The sequence below is a fragment of the Salmo salar genome, chromosome ssa26 (assembly GCF_905237065.1).
Source record: "Salmo salar chromosome ssa26, Ssal_v3.1, whole genome shotgun sequence".
NCBI lineage: Eukaryota > Metazoa > Chordata > Actinopteri > Salmoniformes > Salmonidae > Salmo > Salmo salar.
In genome coordinates, this window is record NC_059467.1 from 19,426,917 (window position 1) to 19,438,337 (window position 11,421).

The 11,421-nt window shown below is 41.4% G+C and overlaps 1 pseudogene; it reads left to right on the plus strand.

Moving 5' to 3' along the window:
- Positions 1–5,797: 5,797 nt before the first annotated feature.
- LOC106587154 (probable G-protein coupled receptor 21) lies at positions 5,798–10,116 on the plus strand (annotated as a pseudogene).
- Positions 10,117–11,421: the final 1,305 nt, after the last annotated feature.

The window sequence follows — 11,421 nt, forward strand, 5'->3', positions numbered from 1 at the left end:
AGGAGAAATACAACTTTTTGAGAGATTACTAGCTATGCTTTAAAAAGGAACATGACGCTTTTATCATTTCATTTTCTGTATGACGTGATAATTGTGTGGAGTCATAACTATGACAGGCTTTAAAATTGCATTACACTGTAAAACAGTCAAGGCTTGAACACCTTTTTGGAATTGTTTTGCATGTATTTGAGTCCAATCGAAACTATAGCATAAATTGCTAAGCTTGGGGTTGTATCACTCTAATGGTCTATATTATATCCCCAGCCATAGTCCTCTCTTTGATCCTATAGTTTACAGAAGTGTTTCTCTAAGGAGAGGCTTTTTTTGCCTAGACTTGAAACAACTTAAAGTTATTATACTGTCTGTGTGGTGTGCTGGATGTCTTTATGGCTCCTATCTCCAGAGGAAAACAGGGTTAAGTAGACTCTGCAACGCACCTCCATGCTCCGTCAGTCATGCAGACTGCTAATGAATTAGTAGCCCTCGGGGAGAAGACATGCATTGCAAATTACACAGGAAAAAAAGTTACAGTATGAGGTCTCGGGTTGGATTACCCACCCTTGAAAACTCTCCATGATAGATTTCCTCCACACCATGTCAAAGGGGATACGGCAGAGCAGGAACCTCCATCTGTTAAAGAAAAAAAAAGAGGCTCTGTCCCTGTCATCACCGCTGGTGGACAGGTCTGCTCTCCCTGATAGAAATAACAAGTGTCTGAAAGACCAATCAACAAACAAGTCTTGGGAGCTGCTCAGTAAACTAGGCCACCAGAGGGATGTGCTGTTTTGATTGCTAAGTAAATACCTTGTCCATGAAGTAAGATGATTCAAAGACCAGGCTTAGCCCTCCAGTACAGTACGTTAGAGGTGAAGTTCATTGAGCAGTTCCAACTGCTGAACATTTCTGAGCCACATCATCTTCACATTTCATGATGAATGTATACATTTATACAAAACTTAGTTCCCTCGTGAAAAGGGGGTTGATCTGTTAAAGATGTGGGCTGGTTCTCTACCTCCTTGCCTGCATTTTAAAGATTGGTTATGAAACTTTAATGAAGGGAACCTGCAGGCTCTCCAAGAGGCTGATTACCATTGCCACTCTTTCATTTATTTATTCATTCATTCTTTATGCTTTATTTATTTATTCATAGCAAAGAGAGATCATGCTCTCGAAGGCGAGGTGCCAATAGACTGGAGATGTGGACGGTATCGACCACCGCATCTTCCTGCTTTGCAGACAAACTGTGGAAGGCAGTGTTCTGGAAACCTGCCCGGGCCCTCTCCCCTCCGTTTCCTCCCCACACCGAGAGCTCAGTCTGTGGGGAGAGCAGAAAACAAAGCAGCCTTAACATTATGCAGTGCACAGCTTCCCTGCATCTAGCAACCAGCCTCTACACTCCCAAGAGCAGAGAAGAGAGGTTAGGGGTTAAAAATGAATGTTGTGGCACAGAAAAACAGCAGAAGAGGGAAGACATTTAATGAATGTCAGTAGCTTATGCCATAGCAGAGCTCTTTCGAGTGAGAGGGGAGGAATGATTATGTAATGCTGAAATGCTCTAGCCTCAGGATTGGAATTCCTGTGTGAGGGTGGGAGGCAGAAACACAGTGACATAAGTATTGCATAACTCTGTCAATATATGAACTGGCGCAGCAGGCTTACCCAGGAGGAAAAACAGTTAATGGTCATCATTCATACCCACCACACAGATAATTGAAAATGACTTTTTACCTGTATTTAAAAAATATATATATTTAACCTTTACCTTTAGAGTTCAGTGTGTCAAATCGAAGGGCCTGTTGTCTGGGGGTCTCTCTGGGGGTTCCACAGGTCATCCCCAAAGCCAACACCTCATTTGGCCACCTTTCCTTCCAGTTCTCTGCTGCCAATGACTGGAACGAATTGCAAAAATCACTGAAGTTGGAGACTTATAACTCCCTTACTAACTTTAAGCGTCAGCTATCTATAGGGCTCTAACACTCAAACCCTATCAGGCTACTATCTATAGGGCTCTAACACTCAAACCCTATCAGGCTACTATCTATAGGGCTCTAACACTCAAACCCTATCAGGCTACTATCTATAGGGCTCTAACACTCAAGCCCTATCAGGCTACTATGCATGATTCTGAGCTGTGGATTTCACAATGATAGTATCAGATAACCGGACATCTATTAAATTATTGACTTTATGCACTTATTGTTGCCTTGGTAAAGTAAAACGCTGCCTGCACTTACTAATGGACTCACTTGTGCCTTGATCATTTTAAATCTCGATGAGATGTCAGATTGCTGTGGGGATTGTGCACATGGCTCACTATGGTGTCCTTTAATCTTCTAATGAATCATTATGACAAGGCAAAAGGGCAAATCTTCAAATAATGGAGTTGTGTTGCATAGACCAGTTCCCGTCAGTGTCAGTGAGAAACCTTTTCCCGATTTGGAGTGTGTCTTGAAAGATAACCAGAATCATCTGCATAAGATTTAACTACTCTAATGACAATGTCCAAGTAAAGAAAAATGAGAAAGTAAGTCAATTTCTCTGGGTGAATCTAAGTGTCCTTGGGCCTTGATTTGGGGTTTGGACTGATAAGAGTCAATGTAATTCTGTGAATAGCTTTCCTCAATTATAATATTCACATAAGAGAGGGGACACGTTATCAAGTAAGAGGTTGACATTATTCCTCTGGATACATTCTCACTGGGCACAGATATCAGTTCCATTGTCCAGTTTTTATTGATAATTAATAGCTACCGTTGTCACCTAATGTGAATTAAATTAAATAAGCATTTAGGCATGTCATAGAAATTTGGTTTAAATTTGAACGAAAACAACTGTAAAATTGTCAATATCAGTATAAATATTGGGAATGCTTTCTTTTTCTGTATAAAGGGTACATATTTGAATATTGTACATGTAAATAACAATATATGCATCTAATTTACATGAGAAAAGGAATTTGGTTTTCTTATATCTTAATGAGTCCTCTCCTACGAATGGCCTTGTTTTTTTTGTGTCTAATTTTGACAGAAACTATGCCCTGTTCAAATCACATGATAGCTTTAGAGTGCCTGTAAACTCATATTTATGCACTTAGTCCTATTATTAATCTATTATTTTAGCAAGCTTATCTGCATCATAAAGTAAAGGAAACTGCACGCATGATTCCTCCATTGTTCCTACCTAGCACAAATCATACATTATGCTGTGTGGTTGGCGGATATTCCCAAAATCGAATTTCCATTGAAAGCATATTGCTCTAGTACAAGTAAGCTGAGAGCAGTTGCGAATTACTAATTTCTGTTGTGGTTATGTTACTGCTATCATGCTGCATATTGTACCATTTACCACTTGACAGTGATGCAGCCCACACAAAACAATCCAAGTCCACCCACTCACACAAAAAAACACAACACATCTTTCCCTATCTTGCAGGTGCAGATAGACATCCACAAAACAGACACCTACATGTGTACACGGACACACACACACACACACACACACACACACGCTTATCTTTCACTAACAGCTACTCATTTAAAGTATTCACACCATCCATATTTGAGCTGTACATATAAAGACTCCCATAAAACAATGGGACATTCTATTTGTCAAATCCCTATTTCTTAATGGGAATTCAAAATATTATTGAAAAGAGACAGAAAATGAACCAAACTATAGCACATAAGAGATGCCAGAACCATTTGACCTTCTGCAGGGATGAGCCACCCTCTTTTATGTGAACTTCCTGAAGATTCTAATCCTGTTAGTCATGCTGTTCTGAGGAGGCACATGAGGTAATTCAGAGGTTCAGTTGTCCAATATGGGATGATTGCAACACATTACCTCTGCCTGGATTACACTATTACAATGTACATCAAAGTCAGATTTATCAAAGCATCCAATCATATTGTCCCTGCACTATAAAAAAAAAAAAACACATTTGAGATAATATTCTGACTAATTAGACTAATTATGTTTCCTGTGTCATTTTGATTATATTATGAAAGGGTGCTTGAATTCTGATTGAATGTGTCACAAAAACCTAAAGCATCATTATCCTGCCCCACGTATTACTGACTCAACATACAGTAGGCTAACGATCTCCTATCTGACTTGAACCCTGGTTTATGAGATATTCATCTTTACTGGGGTAGATGTTTAGTTGTTGCAATGTAAAACCTACAAGCACAGAGCAGCCTCTCTAACAGAGAGAAAACAGTCATAAATCAGCACAGACAATCTAAAAAAGAATGAGGACACTTATCACCATGCTTCAGGTAACCAATGGCAAACCGAGATGTGCATCAGCCCCACTCTCCTGTGGCTCAAAATTGAAAATTGATGAATTGAGTGATTACAGAAAGGCGCAAATTGGCCCCATACTTTTAGCTTCAGACTCGTACAACTCTAAAGCATAGCGGTGCCTATCTACATCACAACACATGCATTTCCTTTTCATCCTTTCATTTGCATAAAACATTTATGTAGCATGAGATCATGATGGTGCTTTTCAATGTCCAATATGTATTTGCATTGCTTTTAAAATCTCATGGCAGCTTGTGTCTTTATTTGTTCTTGATGATTCATGCTTATTCACTTCAACAGCATGATTAATTTAGCAGACATTAGAAAATAATGGAATATTATTTGTCTGGGCACAATCTTTCAGTGGAAAGATACATTTACTCTATCAACTTGTCACATTTAGAAGAGCTAAGGAAGGCCTACAAATAAGCCTTCTGGTAATAACAAAGAAATGGATTCCAACAAAACTTGTTAGATCTTTTTCATACAATGTGAAGTATATTGTGTAAAATCAAATGAAATAACCTTGTATTGGGGTGAGACGTAATTAAAATATTATTGATCTCCGACTGCTATTTCTCATGAAGGCCCTTGGATTGATAAAATAACATTTCTGCCTCAGCCACTAATGAGAGAATGTGAGTTATCTGTACAGTATCAATGTTTGAATAGTGAGGTCCAGCTGCTATGGAGGCCCATCAGAGGGGCTGCTTCCCCAGCAGGTAGGCTAGTAGTGTCAGCTAGCCATGAACATGTCCCTCTGTGGAAGGAGGACGGCCTGGAATACGCCTTTGATATATGCGCTTGTCACTGTCCTAATGACGAATCCATCTGTGCAGAGTCCAGCGCAGGGACTGGAGGAGGAGATGGGCTCATATTTCAGCTGTTTAGGTTCATGTCCTCGCTCTCTTCCTCCCCAATCCACTCCCCCATGTAGCTCATCTCTGCCTATGCTTAGGTGGTCCTCACCTGACTCTGCCTGTAGAAGAATTGAGCGGCAATGGAGCCATTGCTCATACAACTTGGCCACAACAGAATAATCCTAGTGTAAATGAGTGTCTCAATACAATGTTGACTACATTATACAACAAAACAATGGCATAAATGGACACCAATTCCAAAATGCGATGAAAAGTCCTTTGAATGTGTCTATTTATCCTTATGGCCATGGAAGAATAAAGTGCCTCTTGGTTGATATATTTACCTGCATTATATCCACGTATTTGATTGGGGCACGTGACTACCACCTAACGTGCCACAGATGTGGTAGTGGTATTTATTGTTGTGCATACCACGGCTTGGTTAATCGACTTGATCATGTAAATTCACCTGAAAGAATTTTTGAAGAGCATGCCCTTGTGTGTTGGGAGTTTTTTTGGGGGCGGGGGGTGGGGGGTACAGAGGAAGTGACAAACTAATGCCAGAGTTGAGGACAATGTTTGCAACACTCAATTTGTCCGAGGACACCAATCTAACCAGCACAGAAACGCACATGCTTCTAGAATGGAAAATTGTCATAATATCAGTTTTAGCAGCGATGATCACGTTGGGGAATATTGCAGTTATTATGGTGATTTCTTCATCGGTGTCCGGCTGGTCAAGGAACTCTCGATACTTTTTACTCTCACTCACCGGTGCTGATTCGACGTTTGGACTGATCATCACGCTCTTGAATCTGTGCATCAGTCTTGCGAAAGACTACAGTGAAGGCCCAGACTCCCTCTGTCACATTGTGGCTTTCTTCAATGCAACGATCTATTCGACTTGCATGTACACACGGGCTATAATAAGTCTAGAAAGATACTGAAATGTATCTTTTACCCGCTGGAATACTCATCACTGATGACAAGGAGAAGAACGCTGCTTCTGGTCGCCTTTGCATGGTGTTTTCCTACATTTTTACTTGTGCCCATATCTTTTCCTAACGGGATAATTGAGGTCCACTTTTCTACAGCATCACTGGTTTGCAGTCCATCATACATTAACGTTGACATGCCTCATCTTCTTTCCTTGTTCAATCGTCATGACTTGCGCAAACCTGCGCCTTTGGTTTGCTGCAATGAGACAGCGAGTAAAGATGCGCTCACAACACCTGGGTCGTCCTAACAGACCCATAGCATCTAGGGTGCTTGCCCCTGTGATGACTGTCTACTACACATGTTGGACGCCGTGCATGGCGGCAATTATCTATAATGGTGAGTAGGCCTATAGAAATAACCAGTTGGTTTACAACTTGTTGATGGAACATCTAAAATTAAGACAAGTTGCATGTTTTTCCCAAAGTCACTCACCACCCTTCTAAACGAGCTCAGGAAAATGCCCGTAACAAATGTAGGCTACAAGGCTGTAAAGTTGAAATGCCAATGTGCTGGGTGTAAGATGGCTGGTGTAGGCTGCTGAATCAGACTGATACAGACTGATGCTGAATCAGACTGGTAAATTACCTTTTAATGGTGTCAGACCGAGGCTCTGCATCTGTCCTCGTGCTCCTAGATCTTAGTGCTGCTTTTGATACCATCGATCACCACATTCTTTTGGAGAGATTGGAAACCCAAATTGGTCTTCACGGACAAGTTCTGGCCTGGTTTAGATCTTATATGTCGGAAAGATATCAGTTTGTCTCTGTGAATGGTTTGTCCTCTGACAAATCAACTGTAAATTTCGGTGTTCCTCAAGGTTCCGTTTTAGGACCACTATTGTTTTCACTATATATTTTACCTCTTGGGGATGTCATTCGAAAACATAATGTTAAATTTCACTGCTATGCGGATGACACACAGCTGTACATTTCAATGAAACATGGTGAAGCCCCAAAATTGCCCTCGCTAGAAGCCTGTGTTTCAGACATAAGGAAGTGGATGGCTGCAAACTTTCTACTTTTAAACTCGGACAAAACAGAGATGCTTGTTCTAGGTCCCAAGAAACAAAGAGATCTTCTGTTGAATCTGACAATTAATCTTGATGGTTGTACAGTCATCTCAAATAAAACTGTGAAGGACCTCGGCGTTACTCTGGACCCTGATCTCTCTTTTGAAGAACATATCAAGACTGTTTCAAGGACAGCTTTTTTCCATCTACGTAACATTGCAAAAATCAGAAACTTTCTGTCCAAAAATGATGCAGAAATATTAATCCATGCTTTTGTTACTTCTAGGTTGGACTACTGCAATGCTCTACTTTCCGGCTACCCGGATATGCACTAAATAAACTTCAGTTAGTGCTAAATACGGCTGCTAGAATCCTGACTAGAACCAAAAAATGTGATCATATTACTCCAGTGCTAGCCTCCCTACACTGGCTTCCTGTTAAGGCAAGGGCTGATTTCAAGGTTTTACTGCTAACCTACAAAACATTACATGGGCTTGCTCCTACCTATCTTTCCGATTTGGTCCTGCCGTACATACCTACACGTACGCTACGGTCACAAGACGCAGGCCTCCTAATTGTACCTAGAATTTCTAAGCAAACAGCTGGAGGCAGGGCTTTCTCCTATAGAGCTCCATTTTTATGGAATGGTCTGCCTACCCATGTGAGAGATGCAGACTCGGTCTCAACCTTTAAGTCTTTACTGAAGACTCATCTCTTCAGTAGGTCCTATGATTGAGTGTAGTCTGGCCCAGGAGTGTGAAGGTGAACCGAAAGGCTCTGGAGCAACGAACCGCTCTTGCTGTCTCTGCCTGGCCGGTTCCCCTCTCTCCACTGGGATTCTCTGCCTCTAACCCTATTACAGGGGCTGAGGCACTGGCTTATTGGTGTTCTTCCATGCTGTCCCTATGAGGGGTGCGTCACTTGAGTGGGTTGAGTCACTGATGGGGTCTTCCTGTCTGGGTTGGCGTCCCCCCTTGGGTTGTGCCGTGGAAGAGATCTTTGTGGGCTACACTCGGCCTTGTCTCAGGATGGTAAGTTGGTGGTTGAAGATATCCCTCTAGTGGTGTGGGGGCTGTGCTTTGGCAAAGTGGGTGGGGTTATATCCTTCCTGTTTGGCCCTGTCTGGGGGTATCATCGGATGGGGCCACAGTGTCTCCTGACCCCTCCTGTCTCAGCCTCCAGTATTTATGCTGCAGTAGTTTATGTGTTGGGGGGCTAGGGTCAGTCTGTTATATCTGGAGTATTTCTCCTGTCTTATCCGGTGTCCTGTGTGAATTTAAGTATGCTCTCTCTAATTCTCTCTTTCTCTCTTTCTTTCTCTCTCTCTGAGGACCTGAGCCCTAGGACCATGCCTCAGGACTACCTGGCATGATGACTCCTTGCTGTCCCCAGTCCACCTGGCCGTGCTGCTGCTCCAGTTTCAACTGTTCTGCCTGCGGCTATGGAACCCTGACCTGTTCACCGGACGTGCTACCTGTCCCAGACATGCTGTTTTCAACTCTCTAGAGACTTCAGGAGCGGTGGAGATACTCTCAATGATCGGCTATGAAAAGCCAACTGACATTTACTCTTGAGGTGCTGACTTGTTGCACCCTCGACAACTACTGTGATTATTATTATTTGACCATGCTGGTAATTTATGAACATTTGAACATCTTGGCCATGTTCTGTTATAATCTCCACCCGGCACAGCCAGAAGAGGATTGGCCACCCCTCATAGCCTGGTTCCTCTCTAGGTTTCTTCCTAGGTTTTGGCCTTTCTAGGGAGTTTTTCCTAGCCACCGTGCTTCTACACCTGCATTGCTTGCTGTTTGGGGTTTTAGGCTGGGTTTCTGTACAGCACTTTGAGATATCAGGTGATGTAAGAAGGGCTTTATAAATACATTTGATTTGATTTGATTTCATACCGGCAGCTTCTGGTAAACAGCCTGAAACTAAGTAGAGTGAACAGGAAACGTTTCCTTACAAGCAAGAATCTTGAATAAAATTACATTTACATTTTACCATACTGGTTGTCAGTAAAGTTTGTCATTCAGTGGTGAACGTCTGAGACAAATTATACACAGGAAAGTGTTATTTACCTGACTTTTTAGACCGCTGGTATTGCTGCTGAAATATATATCACCTGGCACATGCGGAAAACCATGTAAACACCTGCAAGACTTTGGTTAGTATGCATGCATCAACGTGCATATCCTTGTACACGTGACTTGGGTCAGGAGCAAACGCATCTTGATTGTCCCACAGTTTGAAGTCTGTAATAATACTTGTCTGTGGATAGTTTCTCAAATTTCGACTCCAACAGAACCAACACCACGGACAATCGGTAGAGTAAGTTCACATTTTATTCAATGTTCGTGATAGACAATGGACATTTGGTTCTTTGTAAATGTTTTTGCCTAAAGGCCCCGCATCCTAGGTTCTGTTTTCTAACCCTAACTTGGCTAGGAGATCTTAGTCGTGCAATTTCACATATAACTATGTTTGGTGCAGTATTTCTCAAGTGAAATAATGTGCATGAAAACTAATCGTCTCTCATTGAATGACAACAAACACTTGATTGAAGAATCCCGTCCATAGTTCCCACTCCTGCTACAAGTAGTACTGTTGACAATCACTGAAGAAGGGGCATAGACTTCGACTGACTATGCTTGTGCATAGTCGGTTTTATTTCATAGCCTATGCTGTCCCTTTTTATGTATTTTTCTGTTCTCTCTTCCACCAGCCATCTCGGGCGACATAGTTATGGAGTGGGTTGAGTTTGTGGTGGTGTGGCTGCCAACCGCCAACGGTTTCCTCAACTGCATCTTCTACTTCTGGATCAACCGCAGCTTACGTAGAAAGTTCTGCCTGCTCTTCCAGCGGCTGTGTCTCAGTGTGCCCAGATTTGGCCAAGGCCCTGGGCTGCACAGCCAGCTCACAGACTGTAGTCTGGGACAATAACAACACCCTCCAGGAGCGCTGCTCCAGTGTGTCGTCAACCTGCACCCTGATCATGCTGGCCAGTGACACCCCCTTCTGAGGGATTAGGCTTCTCATAGACATGGTACTCACTCACATTATTCAATGATAAATCTGGTAAATTTCAGACCATAGTTTGGTGTTTGACAGGGCTTTGAAACATCTATCTTCCTCACCATCACTATGCATTTCAAGTTATTTGGAATCTTATTTTTTGTTGAACTCAAACATAATTCTTTGAAATTTTATTCATCCCCAATTGACAGTATTTGGTCCATGCTGGAATGTTTCTTATTTTTATAGATTTATTTTTTGTTTTACATTTTACTGTCACACCGTGTTGTCAGAATTTCATGCACCACATTTTTAGTTGAGTTATTGTTTTAGTTGGTAAATCCATCAGAATGTAGCCCTCGTCCAGCCATGTTTGTATTTGCATTATCAGTATTTTACATGGTGCTACAATTTGATCTGCCGGTTGTCTACAGCCCGCCAATATATTGCACTTAAATGTAAAAAAAATAAAAATCATTGATTGAAATTTAAATTTAGCCATCAAACAATAAAATGTGTTAGGTGAACTTCACAAGGAAATGTTTACAAGTGCTTTGATGGTCTTCAGGCCATCTACTCTGTACACCTATATCTTGTATATCAAAGGCCCGGTGTATACGTAGCAGCCTTGCAAGGTAAACCTTTAAGTCATTGAATTTCATCTCCTGAGAAAGGTCATTAAACGGCCCCAGTGTATAAAGGTCATCACCACACTCATGTCTGTCGGCGTTACCCTTTCCCTCCCTTTGACTTAGCTTCTCATATCACCAGGGTCACCTCCCAATTCATGGTCCCTTATTAAAAAAAAGTGGTTAAGATTATGCAAAACCATCACTGTGCTACTGTCCGCACTACATTGTATGATATTGGGCAGCTCTCTTATACTATTTAGAACTTCCTTTAGACTTGTTATTATGGTAAATGTTGAGAGTGAAACCTGTTGGTGGGGATCTCTTGAGATTCATGACCTGGAATGTATGGTGTCTGGCCAAAATCTGAAAATATAGTCCATATTTATTATGAAACTTGCTAAACTCTATTGGTGCTTTCAAATGTGAAAATAAGTACTTGGTCTTTGACTAATGGTATGTTTAATTTGTATTTTGTGAATAGTTGAGTGACTTTGTCATGTACATAAAATAATTTTATATTGTTTATAAATAAGTGAAAATCCCCCCAAATGTTTGTGATTAGGAAATAAAGCATAATGACTTTGTGTTAATTAGTCATTTA